General features: G+C 36.6%; 1 pseudogene across 1 annotated transcript; it reads right to left on the bottom strand.

Moving 5' to 3' along the window:
- Positions 1 to 1,834: 1,834 nt before the first annotated feature.
- On the bottom strand, positions 1,835 to 27,299 carry LOC308633145 (myosin-4-like; annotated as a pseudogene). The gene is made up of 40 exons (XR_014024329.1): positions 27,205 to 27,299; positions 26,929 to 26,977; positions 24,148 to 24,390; positions 23,900 to 24,043; positions 23,367 to 23,523; positions 22,624 to 22,651; positions 22,412 to 22,526; positions 21,890 to 21,982; positions 21,684 to 21,747; positions 21,445 to 21,543; positions 21,218 to 21,321; positions 19,287 to 19,425; positions 18,320 to 18,438; positions 18,081 to 18,230; positions 17,379 to 17,549; positions 15,323 to 15,632; positions 14,455 to 14,528; positions 13,804 to 13,891; positions 13,605 to 13,722; positions 13,313 to 13,436; positions 13,086 to 13,222; positions 12,702 to 12,957; positions 11,554 to 11,796; positions 11,070 to 11,246; positions 10,716 to 10,861; positions 10,350 to 10,440; positions 9,871 to 10,260; positions 9,248 to 9,374; positions 8,693 to 8,811; positions 8,395 to 8,591; positions 7,096 to 7,279; positions 6,858 to 7,023; positions 6,635 to 6,759; positions 6,060 to 6,368; positions 5,286 to 5,489; positions 3,677 to 3,802; positions 3,415 to 3,585; positions 3,229 to 3,328; positions 3,029 to 3,124; positions 1,835 to 2,098 (listed from the first exon to the last, which is right to left on the bottom strand). The product of XR_014024329.1 is annotated as a myosin-4-like (transcript).

Here is a 27,299-nt window from a genome sequence, read left to right as displayed (position 1 = left end):
GGGCTCTCATATCCAGCATTAGTAGGTTAGAAACATTTCTTAATAGTAACTCATATCAATTAAAGAAAAAGCAAAGAATTCTATAAGCCATCTGAGATTGTTGTGCATGGTTTTGTTCTAGTAGATAAGAATATAAGTCTACAAATCCCTAATCTGTTAGGAAGATGAGGAAGAATATTAATCAGAATACCTGTGACACAGTATGCTTATTGTTTTAATCAGGGAACCAAGAATAATTGACCCATATATAATGGAATCCACTCTCAACTGTCTATATAAGCAATTATTTAAATAGTTAGGAGACAGAATAAAAAAAGCAGTTGCTCAGTGCTTCTGAGGTTAATAGGTTAACTCTACAAAGCTTAATTAAAATTTGATAATAAATGCCTACTCTAAGCAGGATATTTCATTAGTCTTTATGGCTTAGGTGAAATATTCCTCATAATTATTTTCTATCCCTCTGACATTCTCTTCTCCTGAAGCAAGCTCCTCATTACTAATTAGGATTTCCACACTGAGGAAGGAGATTTCTCAAAGCAGCCTCCTCATTAGAAAGGGATATCCACCATTGTAAAGTAACAACTTGGTATTCTACTATCTTATTTTTTGTATCTATATAATGAAGCCAAATTTGAAGTTCCAAGAAATATCAAAAGAAAATCACTCTGGCAAGAGCTCTGATAAAATTTCAGTCATATTCTTTTATGAAAATAAGAAATCGAGTGTCCAAATTACAACTAAAAAATATTTTTAAAAAATGTCTTAAAAAAAAAGAAGTTGATTCCCTTTCTGGTTCCTCCTTAAAATATGTAATGTACAGAGAAAAGTCAAATTTCTTGATGAGCAGAATTGTCTGTAGAAAGTAGAAGGTCAACAGGAAGATTTACCTAAACTGTTCTGTCCATTTTTCTTGGAGGGGAAAATATTCAGAGGGAAAGAATTTCTCCCTAAAGGAAATAGACTCTGTAATTACAAAGTAACTGGAAGCTTTAAATTGCTCTTAAACTGTTTAGCCTCTTCAGAGCGTTCCTGGCTGTGGAGCCCATTCTTTACATGGTTTTAGAACCCTGCTTTCACTCTATATTATTATTTCCATCACCATTGCCTCTAATTTTAGAATCATCTTTTCTAACAGTCTTCTCAGGCCCTGTCTTTTTGTCCTACTCATATAGTCCTACATACCACGGCCAGAGTTGCATCGTCTCTCCTCATGAAATTTGGATTTGTTTCATGCATGTCCTAACTCCTGAGTAGTGCATATGAAGCCACCCTTCACAGTCACATCTGGGCTCATCTACTACACTTTGCTGATGAAGCCTATGCTTAAATGGCTCTGAATTATCATGTTTGTTTTGTCTTCTTAGAACGACGGTCCTCTTTTCTCTATCATCTATCTACTTATCTTTGAGTAATAAGCTTCTAGTCTCCTGAAGAGCTTTCTGGACTACCCAGGTTAGCAGCTCACTTAATCATTGTCACACTTGGTTTTTATATTTTTATGAGACTGTTTGTGCTGTATCATACTTGTTTGAATTATTGTCCCCCTCACTGAACTGAGCTCCTCACAGATAGGGATGATTGTCATTTCCTCGGTGCCCATTTTATACCAGACACATAACTTGATACTCTATAAGACTGGTTGAATGAATTAAGGGTACATGTATCATTCTGGCATACCCTCAGAGTACTTTAAGTCATTGGTCTTCTATTAAAGTTGGGTCACTGCTCATAATAATTTTTTCATCTCTGTGCACAGTAGTATCTCAACAAATGTTGAATAAATGAATTCGTTTTAATAACATTGTAAACCTTATAATTAACAGACAAATGCATGTTTAGATTTGCAAAATTCTCTGCAGATTTTATTTCACTGATATACAGAACAGTGACAAAGAATGTCACATTTTGTGCATTTTCTTTGGTCACCTTTTAGCAGTAGAATGAATTACTCTTCACTTATGACTTTTGTGTGAACTTCCCGGCTTTTCACCCTTAGTTTGTTGACCTGGGACTCTGCAATGTCAGCCCATTCCTCAGCCTCCTCCAGCTCGTGCTGGATCTTGCGGAATTTGGCAAGGTTGACATTGGATTGTTCCTCCTGTGAATAGAATTGCATTTGAGAGAACAAGAAAGTTTGACATTTGCTGATTGTTACTGCTTTGTTACTAAAAGCAGCTACAGGGTTTGCTTCATTAATGCAAACACAAAAAGTTCTGATATTTATGACACACTTATATGAGGACAGGGCGTCATGAAAACTTGCCTATATACATAATTGTGCTTACAACCCCCCTCTTCACTGTCTTTCATTTAACTCTCCTTGGCAAAGTAAAATGCTACAATGACAACAGAGAGATCAAAATAGTGGGGGGATCCGATTGAATCTTGATTCTGTAAAACAAAATTTTGAAAAATAGGTGTAGTGGTGTGGGTGCAGAGAAATTAAGGAAGATTTCAGAATTAACAAGATAAGACAAATTGAAAAGAAAAAAAAATTCCCTAGATGGATTTATCATGACTTTAAATAAGGCTTACAATTCAGATCCTCATTTGCATATGAATACTGGAATTTGGATAGGAAGGGAAATTTGTTGGTCTCAGAAGAAATGAACCAGAAACTCCAAAGCTGTAGTAATTTGTGTCAAGGTTTTCTCATTTTATCTATTTACTTTTGGTGCTAGGGGTTTAACTCAGAGGTGCTTTTCCATTGTGCTACATCCTCAGATCTTTTTATTTTTATATTTTATTTTATTTTTATTTAGGGTCTTTCTAAATTGCTTAGGATCTCACTAAATTGTTGAAGCTGGTTTTGAACTTGCAGTCCTCCTGCCTAAGCCTCCTGAATTGCTGGGATTACAGACATGCACCACTGCACCCAACTTCATTTTAAATTAATACTTATTTTTCTACCAAATTTTGCATTCCCAATTTTGTGTTCTTTGCTATAAAGAAAGCTCCTCAAGTTCTAGAGACTTTAAGGCACGAGCTACACCCCTAAACCTTTCTCTTTCACTGTGGAGATACTCACAGCCTCTTCAGCTTGTCTCTTGTAAGCTTTAACTTTAGTTTGTAATTTGTCCACCAAGTCCTGCAGCCTGAGAACATTCTTTCGGTCCTCCTCAGTCTGAAAGAGTTAGTAAATAGATAGTGCCATTATTTGAAAACATCTTATTTTTAAAAATTTTTCTTGAAAGCCATAGCCCTGGAAAATATGAAAAGGCCAGTCACCTGGTAGGTGAGTTCTTTCACTCTCATGTTTTCGAAGACCCTTGACAGCCTCAACATTGTGCTTCTGTTCATTTTCAACTTCATTTTCAAGTTCCCTCACCTGGAAGAGAACAAAGGCACTTAACAGTTTGGCTGTAACTAGCTACATGAACGGGTTGGGAATCAAATGAACGTGTGGACACCCACCCTGGCCTCCAGTTTCTGGATCTGCTTCTTGCCACCCTTTAGTGCCAGCTGCTCGGTCTCATCCAGGCGGTGTTGCAGGTCCTTCACTGTCTGCTCCATGTTCTTCTTCATCCGCTCCAGGTGGGCGCTGGTGTCCTGCTCCTTCTTCAGCTCCTCAGCCATCATGGCGGCCTGGTTAGCAAATAAACCAAAAAAATCAAGAAAATTATTGCTGTAGGCAGTCATACTGCTAAATTAATGGAGAACTATGCCTGCTACTCACATCAGTGATGGCCTTCTTGGCCTTCTCTTCTGCATTGCGGGCTTCCTGGACAATGTCCTCCATTTCTCCCTGGATTTGGGAAATGTCTGTCTCCAGCTTCTTTTTGGTGTTGATTAGGCTGGTGTTCTGTAGCAAATTAATAAGAGGAAAATCACATTAACTTATATGATACCACTTACATTATTGTTTGAACTAGCATACACAGACATAAGTTGCTAAACATCAGAAATATTCAGAATAAAAAAAATTAGAAGTCTAAGTTTTTCCCTTTCCTTCTATCTACCTGTATCTCTGTTCATAAAACTTATCCTGACTTATTCTAGGTAAAATTTTTTTCTAATACTAAACATATTCAACTGTTATCAGTGGCTGTCTGTAAACATAAAGTTAAACCCTCCAAATTTAATGTGCTATGTAGTATTTACACCACACAGCTGATGAAAAATGAATTATTAATTTTTAGCCATTCATATTGTTAGCTCCATATCACAAGTGCATAAATAGCATTATTATTGGTACAGAAATTGAACCAAGAATCTCTTTTGTTTTTGGAAAATTGATAGCATTTGAAATATCCAATCAATTCAAGGTACTCATAATGAGTAAGAAAAATGTTGCCTATTAACTTGACTTTAAAGTTATTTTTAGAATGCAGTTTTTTGGGGCTGGGGATGTGGCTCAGGCAGTAGCACACTCGCCTGGCATGCGTGCGGGTTCGATCCTCAGCTACCACATACAAACAAGGATGTTGTGTCCGCCAAAAACTAAAAAATAAATATCAAAAAAACTCACTCTCTCTCTCTCTCTCTCTCTCTCTCTCTCTCTCTTAAAAAAATAGAATGTAGTTTTAAATTTTCTGTAATGACATTCTACATACTGCAACTTCATAAGTAAATAATATGTTTATTGTAAAAAAGAGAACATAAAAATTAGCCAAAAAGAGATGAAAAATAATTATTGTACTCTCACTAACAAGAGATAACCATTCATAACACTTTTGTTAATCCTCTTGAATATTTTCTGTATATTTTTAACAAAAGAAGATCATGTGTCCATATCACTTTGAAGTTGTTCTTTCACTTATTATATTACGAACCTCTTTCCATTGCAATAAATGTGTTCTATAATTACTACATATTTGCCATTGTGAGGATATACCACCATTTATTTAATAAATCCACTATCAACAACCAATGCTAACTAGCAGGAATGATGACTGCCATGAATTTGAGCTCAAGAACTTCTTTTTATATCCCATGAGATTAACCTAATGTGCATATGTAATGCACAAATAATATCTGATAGTTTAGTCTTTACTTTGTGTGCCTATTTGTTTACAGATTAGAGTTGTAAAAGACAAGATGATCACCAACACTGTTCACAGATTGGCACCTGTGTTTAATTATATAAGTTTAAAACTCTGGAATATTTCAAGTCAACATGAATATGCCAATCTATGAAAATTCTTGTAAACCAGCTAGATCTCAGTACTAGAAATTCAGGAATGGATCCATGCCAAGATAATTCCCTATTTCATAAACAAACTTATCCTCTCAAATTGTCTTTAGCTTTGGAAGCATGTCTGCTAAACAATAGTCCTGAACCTCACCTGAGTGTGCAGAAGTTGCACACGCTCACTAGCATCCAGAAGTTCTTACTCTGCCACTCTCCTGCTCCTCTCAGTCTGCTCCAGGGATGCCCTGAGCTCTTCAATCTCAGCCTGCATCAGGTTAGCTCTGCACTCAACCATTGCCATTTGTTCTTTAAGGTCATCTTGCCCTCTGATGGCATCATCCAAATGTAGCTGAGTGTCCTATACAGAAAGAAAAAAAGACTCTTAGTCATGTTCCAATTAAAGTGGATACAAATTTAGGGTCATGAATATACGTGGATCTTAATAACTTAGAGCATTATTAGATAGGAACAATCTACAAGAACCTTTAATGACAAATTCTTGGAAGCCTAAGGTAGCACTCAAAAGACATATTATTTTCAATCCTGAATCATAAAAAGCACCATGGTAAATCTACAAAATTTGGAATCAGAAAAGTAACCTTAAAGATCAGCTAGTCTAATTGTGTTATTTTATATATTAAATAAGCAAAGTCCAGATAAATGCACTAGCATGTGGCTAAACTCTCTCATCACTCTCTCTGTCTCCCTAACCCTCACCACTTTGTCTTCTCTGCAAATAACAAAGCAAACTGTCCTGGGCCTTTCAGACAAAAAGTAGTTTTTTTTTCCCAGTGATGTGACTAGAAAGTTTAATTGATTACCATATCCTTTAGGTGATGTATTACCCATAATCCTCATAAGCTATTAAAATTGGAGTTTTGTAATGGCACCAGATTGTATGACCCCAGGTGTGTTTACCCCAATGTACCTTAAGTATGCCTTGTGTGTTCCTAAGATTCCTTATTGCCTCAGTAGCCTGGCGGTTGGCATGGTTCAGCTGGATTTCCATCTCGTTGAGGTCTCCCTCCATCTTCTTCTTGATCCTCAGTGCATCATTTCTGCTCCGGATCTCAGCATCCAACGTGCTCTGCATTGACTCCACGACTCTGAGATGGTTTCTCTTTAGCTGATCAATTTCTTCATCTTTTTCAGCAATTTTTCGGTCAATCTCAGATTTCACCTGATTTAACTCAAGTTGAATGCGAAGAATTTTGCCTTCTTCATGCTCCAGAGAGGCCTTAAGAAATATAACATTTAGGTTAACTAAAGAGTTTTTTTTCTTACCCCACATTATGATGATCTCTCCAAGGAGACATCTAAAAAAACTTTACAAACTTCCATAAATCTTAATTTTGACAATTAGTCTTTTTAATTACCAAGGTATTATTCAGCATTTTTCATTGAATTATATGCATTATCCTCTCAAGACTTGAAACATAATAGATCTTAGTTGTATTATTTTTCAATGTATTTATAATACATAGGTGAGCAAATGAAATATACCTCTGCTTCCTCTAGGGCAGCCTGCAATTCACTCTTCTCTTGATCAATTTGTTTCTTTATTTTCTCCAGTTCATGGATATGTTTTCTACCCTCTGCAATCTGCTCAGTCAGGTCAGAAATCTCCTCTGTAGTTTAATAAGAAAAGAGCAAAATTCAGTTGAGGAGAAGGAAAAACTGAGAAGATTGCTCCCATATTTGAAATAGAATGATTATAGTGACTCACGTTGCAAGTTCTTATTTTCCCTCTTTAGTGTTTCAAGTTGATCCAGAGATTCCTCGTAGGCATTTTTCACCTTGAACAGCTCCGTACTGAGAGAACGGGACTCCTTCTGGGAGGCCTCAAGTTCAGCCTGAGTTTCCTCATACTTCTGTTTCCATTCTGCCAGAACCTAGAAGTGCATCAATAGTTAGCTTCTGAAAACAAGAATTATGCTGATGTCCCCTTGGGAATGATGAGCCACCTTGTCAAAGTTCTTTTGCTTCTTATCGAGAGCTGCACAGGCAGCATTGGATCTTTCTACATCAATCATGAGGTCTTCCACTTCATTCTGGAGTCGCTGCTTTGTCTTCTCCAGGGAAGCACATTTGGAATTCACAGCCTCCACATGTTCCTCAGCATCCTGGAGACGCTGAGCCAGCTTCTTCCTGAAAAAAATGGTCCATGTGAGTAACCAAGAGAAGAATCAAAGTGACCACAAGAGACTATAAATATGTTGACTAGGAAAGCATATTTTCTCCAACATTTTTTTACCCCTATGTCCACAAGTTGTTAAGTTTTCTCAAGTAGCTTCTTAGTACCCATTTTATCTCTCCTAGAACTCTTTTCTCTCCTGGGTTCATCATCTCAGTTGTTACACATATTTATTAAACCATTTTGAGAGACAGAGAGGATATGAATCAGCACTTAAGCTGAGTAAGCAGTGTGAAAAATGTGAGGATAAGGAAGAAATGGTAACATTCATCAAAGAATGTTAGCATTGAATAGAATTTTTAGACAGTTTCTAGTATGGTCCTCTTTACTGTACAGATAAGGAAACTGATCCAGAGTGACATGTTCAAAGTAGTGTGATTAATCAGTAATTTTCTGGATTTGATGATGCCAGAAAATAAGTATTCTTCCATTAATACTTTTCTCAAATAGCCTTCAAAGTCATATTTACTGCTCCCTTTACCAGCTCCCCCAATTCATGACCTCTTCTAGTCATGTACATTCTTATCTAGAATGCTTTCTCTGAAAGTGTGTGCCAGACCCTCTCATTTGGTTTAATTCTAACTACTGTGAGATAAATGAAATGTAGGAAGGTTTCCTTCACTAAGAGTATGATGATTTTTTCCTTCCATGAGTTTTATTCCACAAACAGTATATGTAATTCATGAATAAGTCCTTCCACACTGGTGGTTATGATAATCTTGTTCTGAACATTCAACACTCTAGCTAAGGAAAATCTGACCATTATTAATTATAATATTCATAATAATTTGCTAGATAATCTGCATTTTTCTTATTTTAAAGGAAATTAAATTTATACAGAGTAAGCTAATAACAACCCATTTTGGTGGAAAGAAATGTAATATGCTCTGTAACAGAAGCCTGAGGGGAGATGGGGGCATACACCAGGCTATAAGGAGGAGGATGTGGTAGAATCTACCTCCCAATAATAAAATTCTTCACCTAGCTGCATGCCTGAAATATTCTCTTTGATTTTTTTCACTATTTTAACTTTCATTTCTTTTTGCTGCCCTCACCAAAAAACCCTTACTTGGCCTCCTCCAGCTCCTCTGTGCGCTGGATGGCATCTGTCTCATATTTGGTCCTCCACTGGGAAACCTCACTGTTGGCCTTGGACATAGCCCTTTGAAGCTCAGCTTTGGCTTCCTGCTCCTCCTCATATTGTTCCCGAAGCAGGTCGCAGTCATGGCGGGCTGACTGAAGGGCATGGGCAAGGGCATTCTTGGCCTAGACCGAGCAAAAAATGTATAGTATAAGTTTACGTTCTATGTGTGTATCATGTTGTACAGTTCAAGTGATTGAAAAAAAAGCAAGTGGAGAATTCTCACCTTCGTTTCCTCTTCTAGCTGCCTCTTTAATTCCTCAATCTGTTGTGTAAATGCTTGTTTGCCTCGGGATAGCTGAGAAACCAATGTGTCTTTCTCGTCTAGCTGTCGTGAAAACTCACCTGTGGAAGACAACATGAGTGATTTGGCTTTGTTGTCGAGGCGAAGAATAATTTAAAGAATGGAATAATATGTGAACCTTTTTATTTCATATGATGAAAAAAAAACAAACAAAACCTCAAGACTTAATTTTAGTGATATTGAGAAGGTGATTTCTTGATTCCTCTAAGGTGTATGAGCTTTCTTTGACATTTTAGTATGTGGGATTTTTGAGTAATGCTGAGGCAACAAAAATCTCCTGAACCCAGGGAACTTAATTTTTTTCTCCAGTTATAGCTTAGAACCTCCGTGTTTTATCAATTCTGGGTAAAAAGGTGAAGGAGTAAATGGATGAAATAGCAAATGGGTGTCCATCATTCAAAGCATGATTTGTGTTTCAGGGATGGAGGCTTGCTTTCATTTTATCTCTCCAAGAGCCAAGGATACCCATTTACTGACCTGATTCTGTGTGTAAACGTGCCTTCTGGGCTGACAACTCATTTATTAAGCATTGCTGCTCCTCTTCCTTCGTTTTCACCTCACTAAGCTGGTCTTCCAGGGTGCGGCACATTTTCTCAAGGTTCCCCTGTGGTGGGAAATAGAAAATAAGACAATACATTTCTACTTAGAAAGCTGGGATTTGAAGATCCAAACTACTGTGGAAAGGGGCTGAATTGTATTTACTTTTCTATTAGAATCTTGTGAGGCAGGGGCTTAGAAGAAACAGTAGGTGAACATAATTTTGGTTAAAAAAATGAACATATGATTGTCAAAATTAGATTATTTTCTTTTGGAAAGCATGAACATCATTTATATCCTACATCATGTAGAATGTAACTTTTAGATGTCTTTTTTGTAATTGCATCTTTCTTGATAATAGCTACAAAGTTTAAAGTGATTTCTACAAATAAGATATGAAACTAAAGTGATTCAGTTTAATACTATGATATCTATTAAGAAAAAAACTGAAATTCAGGTAACAGCTAATATTTATGCAAATTGGCTACATATACACAGATGTAAAGTCAGCCATTTTGAATGATTGCAAATAAAGATTTAAAAGGTAACAAATTAAGAAAGACCTTGGCTTTGGAGACAGTTTCCATGTTTCCAGCAAGGTCATCGATCTCCATCTTCAGCTCACTCTTCTCTTTCTCCAGCTTCTGCTTGGCCCGCTGCAGGTTGTCAATCTGCTCCCCAAGTTCAGCCACACTGTCTGCATGCTTCTTCCTCAGGGTGGCAGCTGTGGCTTCATGTTGCAGGGTGGCCTCCTCCAGGTCCCTGCGCATTTTCTGGAATTCAGCCTCCCGCTTCTTGTTCATCTCAATCTGGGCTGAAGTGGCTCCTCCAGCTTCTTCCAGCCGCTCACTGATCTCCTCCAGTTCCCGAGAGAGGTCAGAGCGCTGCTTCTCTGCTTTGGCCCTGGAAGCCCGCTCTGCCTCAATTTCCTCCTCCAGCTCCTCAATGCGGGCCTGGAAATGGTGAAAAATACAAACTCATTCTCTTGTGTCAATCATTTATTTTTCTTGTTGAATTAAAGTGATGGAGATCATGTACTTACCTGTAACTCCTTGATCTTCTTCTGCAGCTGCATACCAAGTGCCTGTTCATCTTCAATCTTGCTTTGCAGATTGCTCATTTCAAACTCTTTCCTAGTAGAAGAGTAGCACATTAGCTTGTAGGCAATTCTCTTACCAATCTTTATTTTTCCATGTATAATTAAACTTCTTTATACCACTAGTGTTGAGGAAGTAGGACAGTTTTACATATCTATAATGTGCCATTTTCATTTAATTAAAAAAAAATCAAAGATGGCATTATTCCTTTTTTTCTACATGCCATGAATTAATGTTTTGGAGACCTTTTAAACATACATTTCATATGCATTGATATACATTGAGAAGGTTAATTGCTGAACCAAACTTACTTTTTGAGTTTCTCATCAAGTTGCTGTTTATCATTTTCTATATCCATTGTGGATTCTTGGGCCAGTTTTAGGTCACCCTCCAATTTTCTCTTGGCTCTTTCTAAGTCCATGCAAAGTTTCTTTTCTTGTTCCAGAGATCCTTCAAGCTAAATTCATAATGGTATTATTAAGTTTGTTAGCACTTAACCCATGCCACTGGCCTGATACTCAGGAAAATTTAAAAAGATAAAACAAATATCTTGAGAATTTTATTTACAAACCAGCAGTTAAAGGCTATGGACATCACTGATGGTTGCATGTCATAGTTGTTTATTTTATTCATCTGAAGGGGAAACATTTTATTTTCACACTTACATCATCCACTTGCTGTTCAAGCTTGGTTTTAGCTTTGGTTAGAGTGTTGACTTTGTCCTCCTCTGCCTGCAGGTCATCCAGGGTCTGCTGGTGGGCCTCTTGGAGGGCCTTCTTCTCCTTGGTCAGCTTAGCAATGGTTTCATCCAGGCCTGCCATCTCTTCTGTGAGGTTTTTCACCTATAGATTTGAACAGGTAATAGGAATGCTAATGACAATCTGTTGTCTTGAAAAGGATGGTAGTGTCTTAGGACAATGTTAGCCTGACAAGGAAAATAGAAACCAGAAGTTTAACTTAGGCTTATGTGGCTTAATACAATAGGAGATAAAGGCAAAGGCAAATATAATAGAGGTGGTGAAGACTAAAGAGAAGACATAATTGTGTTTTTCTTTCATACTCAATAATTTTAAAATTAAACTTTCAATTAAAATACATCAGTAACAAGTTAATGCTTGTAAGTACTCTAAAATAGATAACAATTTGTACCTTGTTCTCTGTGGCATGCTTCTCCTTTTCAACCTTGGCTAGTGTCAGCTCAAGGTCATCAATGTCTTTCTTCAGTTCTGAGCATTCATCTTCCAGTTTCCTCTTCTTGGCGGTCAGCTCAGCATTGATCTCTTCCTCATCCTCAGCTCTCTCAGTTAGCTCTTTGATTTTGGCTTCAAGCTGGATTTTGGTTTTAATCAACTGATCACATCTTTCCTCTGCATCAGCCAAGCCATCTGCTTCCTAAAGGAAGAAATTAAACATTTTCATTTCTCTAAGCTGTATCTACAAACACACAACAATTTATTAAAAGGTAGAAACTTCAGTGACTACCAATTTTGTCAACAGATATGCCAATAAAATTGCCAACTTTAAAAAAATCAGTAGACAAAATATTGTTAACATTGTTTTAACCAGTCTACTAGTTAATAGTGACACATTTCTTGCAAATATATGTGTGGAAGGTCAAATCAGGAAAACTATCCCTTTAATTAAAAAAAAATCTACAAAAATTGCTATTTTTGGAAAAGTCACTTATTCATTCCAGGATTATTTTTTCACATTTAAGGGTGAGGGGTTAACCCAGTCTTTTTTTTTTCTGCCTAGAAGAAACAATGTAACTTATATTTTATGCACAAAAATATTTGCTAAGTAGAGAATGATATAAACTAAGAGATTAAACTCATAAAGAAAGGAACATGTCTAGGAATATTTTAGGACTGGTAACCAAATTATATATAAGTGCACATATGAACATATGTAGCACATGTGGCTTTGCATCTATTGCTTCTGTCGGTCCGAGTCTTAATATTTTTAAAGGATGAGCAATCATAACAAACGTTTCAATGGAAACCTTTTCATTTTTAAGGAAAAAAATTCTTGTTGGGCATGGTGGCACACGCCTATCATCCTGGTGGCTTAGGAGGCTGAGGCAGGAGGATATCGAGTTCAAAGCCAGCCTCAGCAAAAGCAAGGCGCTAAGCAACTCAGTGAGACTGTCTCTAAATAAAATACAAAACAGGGCTGGGGATGTGGCTCAATGGTCTAGTGCCCCTGAATTCAATTCCTGGTACTCCCTACCCCCAAATAGAAAACAAACTCTTATACTTAGTCAGATATGGCTGAACTGTGCAATGCATAATACTCACAGATTGAACTTGGAGTTGTAAGTCATTTTTCTCTTGCATTAGAGCTACCATTTTCTCTTCCAGTTCTTTCCGTTTTGCCTCTGACTTTGCCAGCTCCTCCTTAGTCTTCTCAAATTCTTCCTTCATGTTGGCCATCTCCTTCTCTGTCTCTGCACTCTTGAGGAGGGGCTTGATCTTGAAATATAGCTTCATCCATGGCCAGTGCTTGACATTCATGAAAGCACGGACATTGTACTGGATGCAGAAGATGGATTCTCTGTTGAAAAGAAAAAAACAGATGAAAATGGAGAAGAATGTGGAAAGTCAGCATCAGCAAAAGTAGTGACTTCACTGAATTCAGTTATAAGGTGTGGAAAAGGAAGAAACTTTTGCTTTGTCCCTCACCTCCTCTCCATCATCTTTCTGAACTCCACCCTCATCAGGTACCCTCTACAGATGGCTTGGGTGCATGTGATGAGCTCAGCCAGCTTTTCATCTCGCATCTCCTCTAGAGTCCCCAGCAGGCCAGCTTTAAAGAAAACCTTGCCAAGGAAAAGTTAAATATTTGGTTTTCACTCCTGAGAAAGTCCAAAAGTGATGAAATTATGATAGAAATTTGGGTTGGGTGGTACCTTGGTATGACCGAATTTGTACTGGGTGTGATCGATGTCAATAGACCCTAGAAGTTTCTCAGAAGCCTTCTTGCTGTCAATGAACTGACCCTCTGGGATAGCACTTGCATTTAGAACTTTGTATCTGTCAAAATAAAAGCAATATAAAAAGGTGGTTTTTCTTCATTAAAAAAAAAAAAAAACGCTCAGTAGGTAGCATTGAAAACATGGATAGATTAAGTTTTGGAGAACAAAATGTCATTTAAAAACCAAACATTTCTTCATGTAACACTTGAGAAGATGAGACACAAACCTCTGTTTGAAGTCTGCATAAATGATTCTGCTTGGGAATCCTTTCCTACAGATGCAGATGCCTTCCAGCACACCATTACACCTCAGCTGGTGCAGGACAAGTTCATGCTCCATGGCACCTAAGAAAGGGTATATTTTCAATATAATAGTCTAAATAGAATTCACATTGGAGTCTTGTTTTGATATCAGAAGTGTCTTACCAGGAGTTTTGGTTTCATTGGGGATGATGCACCGTACAAAGTGGGGGTGAGTGCTCCTGAGATTGGTCATCAGCTTATTTAAATTCTCCTATAAAACCATATGAAAATTTTAAAAGTAATTATAGATGAATCTATATGAGAGTCCCTGGTCAATGCTCTGTAATTCATTTAACCTCCATTTCACATTCTAATAAGCTGTTTCTAATTAATCATGATCACCAAGAATGATCATCCATATGGAATATACATAGGAAATTCCTGATTATACAAAATCAGTCAGTTTCAGTTTTTCTCAAGCACTGCTGGACAGACAAAATTTATATGGAGACTTTGATCATATGGAGCAGGTGTAATTGAATATAATGGATGCTTTTAGGAGAATGTTTGATTTCGTATGAAATTTTTTAATACCAGATCTCTTAGATTTGGGGCTTAGGGAAAATGACTCATTTATTAGAATGTTTGATGTGAAGAGATACACAATATGTCTCCTTTTTGTTAAATTTTTCCTGAGGTATTTCTCAGATTTTTTTCTTTAATACACCACTACTTTTTTTCATTTTCACCTAAGATAACTTTTTAGAAGTTCCTGTTATAATAATTTAATTTTTTAATAAAAGTATTACTCTGGAATTCATGCTTATACTGTACCCTGAAAAGAGCCGACACTGTCTGGAAAGAAGAACCCTTCTTCTTGCCACCTTTCTTTCCACCACTGCCACCCTCTGAAAAATAAAATAAAAAATTATTTGCAATAATCTTTGAAGTACAATCCACAGACATTACATTGCCAAAATCCCCTATGGAATTTAAATTTGCACTTATTCCTTTTATTTCCATGTCTCTCCTCCTTCAATTATAGACTAAGAAGATACAATCATTGACTCACATTATAGGCACTCAGGGAAAAAAAAAGATGTGAGTTAAAAAGTTATATATGTAAAGGGGATGGGACTCCCTGACTCTAAATCAGCAATGCCTCTTCCAGAAGGATGTAGCCAGGAGACAGAATAGGATGGCCTTGTTAATGCATACATTCCCCCATGACAGGCAAGTTGCCTGTTGGTGAGCCTCTGCTTATCTACAGGGAAGTCTTATTTTCTATTTGCCTGTGCTTACATGTTGTTACTTGCACATCTGGTCTTGTGGTACTTAAGAGAACAAAACCTTAATTCCCCAAGTGCTAGGACTGACAAAGGATTTCCTTATCTCTAATTTAGCTGGATCCTTGAAGGAACATTACTGTAAAAGTGGTAAAAGTGAGTTGTATAATTCTGAGCAAGTCACTTAACCTACCTGTGTCTCTGTTTTCCCATTGATAAAATGAGGCTGTAGACTAAATGATCCATAGTGCTAATGTGAGTTCTGCAAGTCTTAACTATGAACTACAGCTATTAAATATTCTTCCTTTCATTAGACCCATATTGGCCAGTATTTTCATGTTAGATTTTCCTGTGTGTTCTGAAATGGTGTGTTTCTATTTTGTGACTCTTAGAACATATAATATTAAAAAAATTACCTGCTTCAGCACCCTGTCCCCCAGCAAAGAGGAAAGCCAAAGTCTTCAGTCCAGACTTCTGGTACAGCCTGACCACAGTCTCATTCAGGGGGTCCTTGTTCTTGTCCAGCCAGCCAATAATGTTGTAGTCCACAGTGCCTGCATAGTGCACCAGCGAGAAGTGGGCCTCGGCCTTGCCCTTGGCAGGCTTGGGCTTCTGGAAGTTGTTGCATTTTCCCAGGTGCTGTTCATACAGCTTGTTCTTGAAGGAGGTGTCTGTTGCCTTGGGGAACATGCACTCCTCTTCCAGGATGGAGAAGATGCCTATGGGCTAACAGTAGAAAAAAAAGGATGTTAATGATGAGTCCCAGAGAGAAAATTGTGTTAATGCAGTTAATGCAGTTGGTGGAGACCTAAAAATATAATGTTTCAAAGACTTGGAATGACATGTTAAATAGGCATGATCCTATTTTAATGATGCTTCTCAATTGCCAAAATGTGTAACAATCATTATGTGTCAAAGGATGTAAGCTAAATATATTTACTAGAAAGAATGAGTTAAAAAAATCTTATATGTGCCATTTGACAAACTTCATGTTAAGTATATAAAATTAAATTCTACAAGTATCATTTAAAAATAATTCTTATTTCATACTTTCTTTTCTACTGGCAGTGGAACTTCCTTTACCCCAAATCTAGACATGACAAATGTATGAAGAGAAAAGATTATGTCGATGACTAAAAATGAACTAATGACGAGAAAAATGCATCTTGTTTTATATCATTAAAATTATGTACTTTAAACTATGTCCTCCACCACAATGGAGTTAAGTAATGGTAATTTTGTTTTGCTTTCTAAGCAGTTTGATGCTTTTCAGTAGTAAATTTGATATGAAAGACTGAAAGTAATTCAACTTTGATGATATCACAAATTCACAAATTATTTCCCAAAAACCATTTTGATGAGGCAGAAACTCAAATACTAGAGAAGAAAATAAGTGCCTTTCTGTACAGTTCTCATGAATAATGGAGATTTTATGTCACTAAATTAACATTTTTTTAAACTGTGTAGTTCTAGTCTGCTTTTATATGCTTCTTTTTTCACATTTCTGTGAATTTTGAACTGAGTATTTGAAGGTTTCCTGGAGAGCAATTTCATTTTTTTTTCTTCCTTTACACTGCTTAGGGTAGAGTTCACACATGTACTTCATTGGTATCAGTAGGGAGCTAAATGATGAACTCAATTGTTTTGAAAGTGTTTAAAAATTGCTTGATATTTTTTTTTGCTCAATAAGTTTTAATATATCCAAATCTGATATAACTATTGTTATACCCACTTAATAATTTGTAATTCAGAGCTTATTTCTAGGTGAGGTTGTTTAGAAGTCTGGTGTTTATTCAGTAGTAATTTTGAGTAGAGAGTAAATTGATGACTTCAACAGTTGAAGGGCTAATTATCCGACATTTGATATATATATATATATATATTTTGTATTGGGATTGAACCCAAGGGCACTTAACCACTGAGTCACATCCCAAGTCCTTTTCTATATTTTATTTAGAGATAGGGTCTCACTGAGTTGCTTAGGGGCTCACCAAGCTGCTGAGGCTTTGACTTTGAACTTGCGATCTTCTTGCCTCAGCCTCCTGAGCAACTGGAATTATAGACATGCACCATTGCACCTGGCTTAAGAAATCTTGATATATCTTGCCTTATTATACATGAGGGATAATATAAGCATAATACACCAGTGTTAGTTGCAGTACTCAGAGGACTAACTGTAATTTTATTCCTTTCTCCTATAATTATAAAATCATGTAGGAATAAAAGTGAAGGAGAAGAAGTTCATAGAGTTTTAAATGTGAACCTGTGTGTATTATTGTCATTTTTCTATAAACTACTGTACTTTATTGATTAATAATGAATCACTTGTCACACATCTCATAACTGTTAAGACTGCACAACTGTGTCATGGGAACAGCATTGCTTGTTCTTTGAGAATTGGGATTGTAATTAAACATAGGTAGGTGGGCAATTTGTTTTTCTTGTTTTGAAGACTTAAAAAGCCATGCCAACCTTCTCGATAAGCTCAATACAGGCAGCCAGGTCCATCCCAAAATCAATGAACTCCCACTCAATGCCTTCCTTCTTGTACTCCTCCTGCTCCAGCACAAACATGTGGTGGTTGAAAAACTGTTGCAGTTTCTCATTGGTGAAGTTGATGCACAGCTGCTCCAAGGTGTTGAACTATAAAGGGATAAATATAGGAAATTAATCATAACTTAAGTATTTGTATCTACAGTGTAGTTACTAATATTTTCTTCTGAATTTAAAGTATTTTGGTCAATTACATTATAAACCTTCATATTATTTTCTTAAAGTATGATATAATTCTTAACAAAGAATTGACTCCTCAGACACTTTCCAAGTGACTGCATGAAATCATGCATACTAGGCAAAATGCTGTTACATGGGGATTCTACTCCCTTTGAATAATTTTAAAAAGTATTTTTATACTCCTCTGATTTGGTCCAGGATAGATTTTGAATATTTTAACCCTTCATGGACCATATTTCAAGACTTCTAGATGTGAAAGAATATAATTATTTTTCTAGTCTTACCTATTTACTTAAATTCACATTTCTTCAAAGACTCTTTTTAGCAAGAATTATAGTTTGTACTTTTTGTAAAGTACATTTATAATTTTGAATTCTTTAATAAGATTGGTCAAATTATTACTGATTTGCATTTGGTGATTTTTGTCAAATCACTACTCACATCAAAAATCTCAAAGCCAGCAATGTCCAAGACCCCAGTGAAATACTGTCTGGGCTGCTTGGTGTCCAGTTGCTGGTTGATGCGGGTGACCATCCACAAGAACATCTTCTCATAGATAGCTTTGGCCAGAGCACCCACTGCGTTGTATACCTTCAAGAAGAGTTGTGATGTTAGTCTTTTGAACTGGACACAATAATGAATTCTTGAGTCTCCTGTGGTTCAAGTGAAATCATATTTACCTGCTGCACAGTCTGGCCTTTGGTGACATATTCATTGCCAACCTTGACTCTGGGGTAGCAGAGGGCTTTGAGCAGGTCAGCAGAGTTCGGACTCTGGAGATAGGCAGCTTTGTCAGCAACTGCATGAACAAAGTGAAGATGGTGAAACCAAACATGGCTTACACAATTTAAGAAGTGAAGGATGATGATGGGGGAAAAAAAAAGAATTTTGCTTAGATAGTAATTTGTGCAAATGTCATGAAATCTATTCATTTATTTATATGGTTTCAAAAGCATTGCCACTGTTCATGTTCATTTGTTATTTTTGTAAGAATACATTGGAGCTTGAGGAATCAGATAATCTATGTAATATTTAAAATATGGCAAAATTATATCACACATAGAAATAATTTTAAAAACCTAACCTAGTAGTGACAAGGAAATTCAGATCTCAATTTTTCCCCCAGTGCATGTGGGCAAACATTATTCACTAAATAAAACATCTTTTAACCAAGTAGTTTACAAAAAGTCAATGAATCCTCTGATGTATGGATTCAAACACACAATTAGATCAGTTGGGAGGTAAGAGTAGAATTTCATTGGTTTGCACAAAGGGGAGTGAAGGGACAGGGATGAATTGGACATTACTTTCCTATGTTCATACATGAATACATGACCAGTGTAGCTCCACAACAGGTTCAACCAGAAGAATGGGAAATTATACTTTGTGTATGTATGATATGTCAAAATACACTCTTTTGTCATGTATATCTAAAAGAAACAAATAAAAAATTAAAAAACCTTTAAAAAGTCAGTGAAGAATGAATTTTGGACAGAAATTACAAACATCAGACACTGTGTCATTTCCATTTCCATATAATTTTGCCTCTCATGAGATAGGTCAAAGAAAGTAAAAAACATGGACGCTGTCTCTGCAAAGCTCCTGACATGTGTACTTTCAAATGAAAGCTATCCACAGCAGTGGTACCTTCAGTGCCATCTGGCTCAGCTTGCTCTTCCCTTTGCTTTTGCTTGAATTTCATGTTCCCATAGTGCATCACAGCCCCAGTGAGCTTGTAAATGGCCACCTTTTCATCATTAGTGAAACCCAGGATGTCCACAGCGCTCTGTTGGAAGAGTTGAATTTACTCACCTTCCAATTATCACTATGCTGATGTACTCAGGCCACTGAGGGTCTGCCTACATACTTTTTCTTCATTATGCCTTGACTTGTATTTCACTAACACTTTGCCTATACTTCAGAAGGCACTCATTTTCTTAACTCTTTGATCCACATAGCAACACCAACAGGCATATATCAGTCTTTCTGTTTGAGTTATGTGAACTGTAAGGATGTTGTATGACTTCTCTACACTCACTCAACTAGACTCAGACCCATAACCACTGATGCCAAGACCAGGGCATTCACCATCTATTTCAGCCTGCCCTTGCTGCACAGGCACATGCTTCTTATGGTTTTGGTTCTTGTTTCTCATATCCAGGCTCCTAAATCTCTTTTACTTCTTCTTCTCCTATATTTTCCTAAACTAATATGCAATCACTGTCTATCTTCCCATCCTAATGGGCATGGATGATTCAATTGGAAAGAGGATATGAAAACAACAACTGTGCCAAGTATTTCTCCATATGTCTCTCTGATATAAAGTCATAGCTCAACTGATCATGAAATGCTTGGCAGTGAAATGAATCTGGTTGTTCACTATTCATGCAGGGAAGAGACATTTATGAAAAGAAGTTTCTCATTTCAGTGAATTATTTTTTTCTTATCACATTTGATTACCATGCTAGGCTTTGCAAAGATTTGTAAATGTGGGCAGAGATTAGAGAAGGTCGAGGAAAGTATGTTTATGTACCATTCTTATTTTCCAAGACTCTTTCACAGAATTAGTGTCTTCCAGTTCTAGCTCAGTAGTATTGCATGTCCATGGGGCACACCGATAACCCAGGTTCAGAGAGGCTAAGTAACTTTCTCATGTCCTTACAGACCGTTACATTTTTTTAACTTTTTTTAACTTCCTAAACTAGTGGGTATTTCTCAACTCCATATCACTTTTGGACATATGAACATAATAATAAGTTACAGATAAGGAATAAAGCCTGACATTTATAAGATAAAGGCACACAAGTAGATTTTAAACTTTTTGAAAGAAGGTATTTTCATAAGCAACTGTCAACCTTATTTTGGGGGTGTTGGGATGTTAAAGTTTAAAAATGTTGCAATCAAAAGTTATCCAGAAATTCAAAGGAAAATACAAAATATGTACAAAATTTATATGTAAAGAAAATAAGCCCCAAAGTAATAATCCTTAGAAAAAAGATGTGGAGAAAGAAGGAATTTATAGTTTCAAAAATAAATAGCAAGGCTCAAAGAGTCCCCCAAAGAATATTTTTGAGATAGACAACCCATATTTTTCTAATGCTACATAGGGAAGGCAAGGGACTGTACTGTTAGGCCACAGACATTTATTCAAACCAAAGTTTTGTGTTTACATCTGTGACTAGAAATTCCATGTTTTGTTATTTTAAAACATGAAAATATTGTAGCTCTTTCCCAGATTCTTGGGTAAAGGATCTGGTATAAAGTAGAAAAACAACAACAACAACAACAATGTTGTGGTAGAAATATTGACCAAAAATGATAAGAAAGAATAAAAAAACCAATTAAGTAAGGGGTATCAAAGAACTAACGTTTATCACAGGCATTTAAAGCTTTTTTAACAAGTGTGGAAGGACATTGAAATATACTGTAATTTTTTTCAAGAGGCAAGAAAGCCTAAAAGATAGTAGTATTGCCTAGTCATGGATTTTCTGCTAATGCTTTTCACCCTAATATAGGAAGGAGAATGATATATACTGGAATATTACTTTGCTTTTTCCTGCTTTCTTCTAATTACTTACATCTGTGGCCATCAACTCTTCCTGGTCATCAATACTGGGCACAGTAATTTCACCTTGACAGACAAAGGCGAAGTCATATGGGTTGGTGGTGATCAGCAACATTTCTGAACACAGGGAAAAGAACCATATACAGAAAGAGTTACTTTGGTCATCAAAAACATTTCAAAGGGATGTTATAGACAAGCTGTTATTCTTCTTTGGTAGAAATAAATCAAGAAGTGCCTTACCGATAAGCTCTGGTTTCTTATTGGACATAATTTGATAGAATATGTGATAGCTTCTTTCAGCCTTCAGCTGGAAAGTGACTCGGGACTTCTCTAGCAGATCTGGAAAGTCAGATTAAGCAAACTTAAAATAAAGAGCCACAGTGAAAAATTAAGCATTGAAAATTTTACACAACATACATAAAAAGAGTTTCCACACCCACCCCTCAAAGATTCTCAACCAATAGTATTTATTGACTTACATGTTTCAATATCTGCAGAAGCCAGTTTGCCTGTGGCACCAAAATGGATCCTGATAAATTTACCCTTAAGAAGGCAAAGGAGCACTGATTAAAAGGCAGAAACTTTTTGTTAGCCATGGACCAAATAAATGAAAGAAATATCGACACTGCAGGTACAGAATGCCAGTGCTGATTCTCACAAGGAAAAGGAAGATCAAAAAACTTACAAAGCGAGAGGAGTTGTCATTCCTCATGGTCTTGGCATTGCCAAAGGCCTCCAGTAGGGGGTTGGCATTGATGATTTGATCTTCAAGGGTCCCCTTAAGAAAGATGAATAAGATGGATAAAGAAATTTAGGAAAGCTGAGATGCAATGTACTAAAATAACTTCCCTTTGACCTCCTTCCCTTTCACCTTGCCCCTTCATAGCATTCTGAAATTTGAGGTAAGGTTTTGTAAAGAGAGTGGAATGGATGACAAATCCAGGAATGAGATGTTCCAATGATGTGGCCTTGATTTCTGTGTCTCTCAGGCCCATCTTTTGTCCTACTAAATGTTTGTAGGAACTCTTGCCTAATTAAGCTGCTGATTCATTGCTTTGTTCATCTCATTCTCACAAGCCCATTCAAGATTTATTTTCCAAATTCTGGTATCCAATACAGTTTATCACTGTGGTTTTGGAGTACTATGATCACATCTTTAAAAACCTGTTTGTTCTTTCTTTCTTTCTCAGATGATTATCATACCCACCTGCATTTTGCCAGTAGGTGCCTCCTCCTTCTTCTTCTCCCCAGTAACTGCAATTGTTGCAAAGTACTGGATGACACGTTTCGTGTTCACAGTCTTCCCTGCTCCAGATTCTCCACTGTCAAGACCAAATAGAAGGAAATCAGAATGTAAGGTGGTAATAACCACTACAAAGATCAGAACTCAAAAGAAAGAAAGGCATGATATCTACTTACGTAATCAGGATTGACTGATTCTCACGATCTGTGAAAGAGAAACCAAAGATTGTGTAAAATTAATGAACGAACAAGAAAAAATAACACACTTACCACCTAGATGAACACAGTACCTGTAAACTCCAAGTTGCCTTTTAAAATTCTCCATCGGCAAGATAAGAACTATATAAATGTATGCTTTACTTTTACAAGTCTTTTCAAAATAAGTGGCAAAGATATGTTCATTAATCCATTAACACTCCCATTGCTATAATGTGATAGTTATGGAATGCATTATTTCACCATTTTATTCATCAGAATAATCAGCCAATATCAGATGAATAACTATTTCATGTGCCATTCAGTCACCTGGTTCATAGTTTAAAATTCTCTTCACATTAATGTCTAATCCACATTTTCTTATAATGCTTGTGATAACTTGTCACTATGAAACTTCAAAGCTTACTTTTTAGAAGAGAGAGTGTATTACCTATAATTAAAAGGCAGAGCTAATACCTCCATTTGGTTAATTTTGATCTATAATTAGTTTTAGTTAATTTGTATTTCAGTGTAGAAATATAAGCATTTTTTCTACATTTTTGAAACCAGTGCATATTATTCTAAATCCATTTTACCACTGTTGTTATTGATATTATCATGTTTGTATTGAATGTTTTATTCTTAAAGTATTGTCCAGATATTTTCTTTGTTAACAGTTCACAAATATTTTCCAATACCTATAGAATTGTGATGGATTCACTCACCAGTCAGCATGAACTGATAGGCGTTGTCAGAGATGGAGAAGATGTGGGGTGGGGCCTCCTGCCTCTTTTTGCCTCTGTAGGCAGCCACCACCTCAGGGTTATACACTGGCAGCCACTTGTAGGGGTTGACAGTGACACAGAAGAGTCCTGAGTAGGTCTGTGGGAAAGGATAGGGCTGCTTAGTCAGCAATTACCTCATGATTGTACATTGGAAATACTGCTTAAGGGCTAGGGGAGAGAGACCTAAGAACTGGGTTGGTTCTCAAGAAGCTTAATGGTTTGGGTTCATTTGTTGCTTCTCTCTGTCATTGCTATTGCACAGATTGCTTTAGTTTTCCAACTAATGCAGTTGAGCAGATGGCTTCCCAGCACGTACAATTTCAAATCAATCAGAATTTACACTAACCAAATGAGTGGTCTTAAGAGAACATTGCAATAGAATGGCAAAATCTGAAAATGAAGTCCTCAATTTGAATCAACAAACCCATCAAGTATGTGGAGTTGGTGAGAATGATGTCACAGGGGACACTCACGTAGATCATCCAGGCTGCATAATGCTCTTTGAGGTTGTGCAGCACAGCAGGCTCGTGCAGGTGGGTCATCATGGCCATGTCCTCTATCTTGTCATATTTGGGAGGGTTCATGGGAAAGACTTGGTCATCTTTCACTGTTACAGTCTACCCAGTAAAACAGGAGAAACCAGATGAGAAAATAACGGTCAGCTAACCTAACCCCAAATAAGGCGTAGTTCAGTCTAATCAACTGCAGATGTTTTACTCACAGCTCCAGCTTCAGTCTTTGCTGTCACCTTCCCCCCTTCCCTGCTCTGCACTATTGCTTTTACAAAGGACTCCTTAGCGTCCACCACAAAGACTGATGTCTTGGCATCGAAAGGCTTGTTCTGGGCTTCAATGCGCTCCTTTTCAGACTTTCGGAGGTAAGGGGCAGCCTCACCAAACACGGCCATTTCAGCGTCGGTACTCATGGCTGCAGGTTATCGATGGCAGCTCAGGGCTAGGTGCACCTGGAGGAAAAAACAGAATGAGGTGACTACTGAGGGCCGGAGTGGGAGCTAATTGCACTTTAACATGCTGCAATTTGGGCTGGGGATGTGGCTCAAGCGGTGGCGCGCTCGCCTGGCATGCGTGCGGCCCGGGTTCGATCCTCAGCACCACATACCAACAAAGATGTTGTGTCCCCCGAGAACTAAAAAAAAATAAATATTAAAAATTCTCTCTCTCTCTCTCTCTCTCTCTCTCTCTCTCCTCTCACTCTCTCTTAAAAAAAAAAAAAACATGCTGCAATTCCACACTTGTTTTCCTGGCCTCTGCCTTTGAGATTACTGCTGTCTACTCTGTCAAGGTGCTGAGATCAACTCATGGAGGTGAAAGCCCTATGTTGGCAGCTTAATTTTTGTGACAATAACATTTTAAGCCTCCCTTCTTTCCTCTGTATGTGAACCTTAGTTGAGAAATATGTAGGATTGATATTCAACCAGCAGCATTTGTTATGTCCCTGTGTGTTCAGAATCTTTTCTTTTCTACTTGCTCTTTTTCCTTTCCTTTTTTCAACCACTCTTTTTTTTCTTTTTAACATTATGATGATACAGAGAAGTGATATCATCATCTAAATGAAATTATTTTAAAAGCTCAAAGATTTAGGCATACTTTCCTCCTTCCCCAAATTACTAAACTTGAATGTAAAAGTTAAATTTGGATGTTAAAATGTTCATCTTTTCTTTCAGGACGTAAGTCCAGGTTTAAGATACCTACTAAACATAAATATTCTGATGGTTAACTGACAGGTTTTAGGTATGTAAAGGGAAAAATAAGTCCAATGAAAGCTAAAAATCCAATAGATGATTTTGTCTTAAATCAAAATTAAGCCTCTTTTATCAGCTTTTATTTTGTGTGAAAGTCAGTAACTTTAAAATGTTCTTGGAGAAAAACAGCATCTAAATTTTTACTAAAATTTTACAGTGGTTGTGTATTTTCCTTTTTTTTAAGTTTTTCACTAGATTTTAGCATATCTGTTTCTTTAAATCTAATTCTTATTACTTTAGGTTACATGTTTGTCTCTTTCCCTCTCTTTTTTTAAAAAAACAAAATAAATCTTTTAGAAATTGATAGCCAGTATACAGTCAAGTCAGAATGAACTTAATTTTTCCCCACTAATAAATTATGAGAATATAAAATAAATCACTTTGTTCTGACTAGATTCAAAGAAAGGGTCCTCTGTTAAGTGGAAGAGGAGATGGTTTATAGGGAGATGTGCATTGGTTGCCAATGTCAACAATGATAACAACAATAATACCCTCAACCTTCTGTAGGCTTTGCAGAAAGAGGCTTAGTCTTCTATGACATCAACATTAAACTTCCTCTCGACTTAGAATGTTAGATATGGAATTTGCCACAAACTCTGTCTCAAAAATCAATCATTTCTACCAAGTCTCCAGGTGATTCAGTGAAATTTAAATGTATTTCCAGGGGACAGATACTGGAACATTTGATTTTTTTTTCTTTAGAGGAGAAATGTTATTCTATTACATCAAGTGTCTGTGTTTGTTTTTACATTAAATAATTTTGAATTTATAATATAATTCCATCCAGAAATTACTGTGGTACAGTCTATCTATGAAACAGAGGGAAGATGTAATCTTTCTATCTCATATCTTAGATCAGTTGTGGTCACAAGCCCCCAAGGAGCCTCATGTTTGATGTAGGGAATCCTTGAATCCACACAGTTATAACTGCCTTAAATTTAAGCAAGCAATGATTTCACATCAACATGTTTTTAAATTTTAAATGAATATGGCTATTATATTAAATAGAAACTCATTTAAAATCATTGTTAAATGCATACTAGGTTTTCATCATTATTTATATTCTTAACATAATACTAAAAGTACATGTCTCAACTTGAATATTTGGGAAGATCATTAGATGTTGTCATTCTGTACAGGGATCGTTAATACCACTGATTGGGATCATATAGAGCAAGAATTGGAAGGACCTTAGCAGAATTCAACCTCTTCATTTTACTGATGAGGAAACTAAAGCTCATAAAGGTGAAGAGTCATTCAGTGTCACAGAGGTGGTAAATGGCAATGATGAGACATAAGAGCTGTTCTCCTAAACCTGAGTTCATTGTTAATTCCACTGCAATACACCGTGTTGGAAGATACATAAAAGATAACTGGCTTGAGCCCAGGAAACTAGAAAAGCCTGGATTGGCACCTCGAGATTTTTGACTGCAAGTTGACACATTTTTTATTTTACCATGTGACCTGTATAATTGGTTAAATGGGAGTAGTAATTCACATTAAATAGTACATATGATGGATTCATTCTTTCTAAAGTTCCAACAAAATGTAAAAGAGCAGTTTAATTAAATTTTGTTTGGACTAATGGCCTGAAAAGTCAAAATTTTATGAGAGGTCATTTTCAAGAGCAGGTGCTCTTGTGTCCTATATCCAATTCTAATCTAGGAAGTTAAATGGTAGCTCATTAAGATGTAGCAATATCCCTTTGTCCTTTAGAGTGTAATAATAAATTCCTCTTACCTCTTATGTTACCAGATGAAGAAGGTGGCAGGCTCAAAGCAGACAACTACTGTTGAAAGAAAAAACAGAGAATGCAGGATTGTTTTTTTTTTGTTGTTGTTGTTGTTGTTTGTTTGTTTGTGTTTAATCACAAAACTCAGTAACTATGTTGTGCGCAATGTCATCCTTAGAGATATGTAAAGAAAAATTTGGATTGGGAAATAGTAGTCTTTTCCCTTAAATGAAAAATCAATATCAGGAATGTAAAATTAACCATGTTCTTTCACATATACATACCTTTAAGAATTTTGAGGAAGGACAGGACAGAGGCATCTCAGCTCCACTTTTATAGAGGCCGTTCTGCAAACACAGCAGCTACCTCAGCTGTCCTA

The sequence above is a fragment of the Spermophilus citellus genome, assembly GCF_964194105.1.
Source record: "Spermophilus citellus genome assembly, chromosome: 14".
Classification (NCBI taxonomy): Eukaryota; Metazoa; Chordata; class Mammalia; order Rodentia; family Sciuridae; genus Spermophilus; species Spermophilus citellus.
The sequence above is the reverse complement of the archived record's forward strand: the minus strand, read 5'-3'. Positions and strand labels throughout refer to the sequence as shown.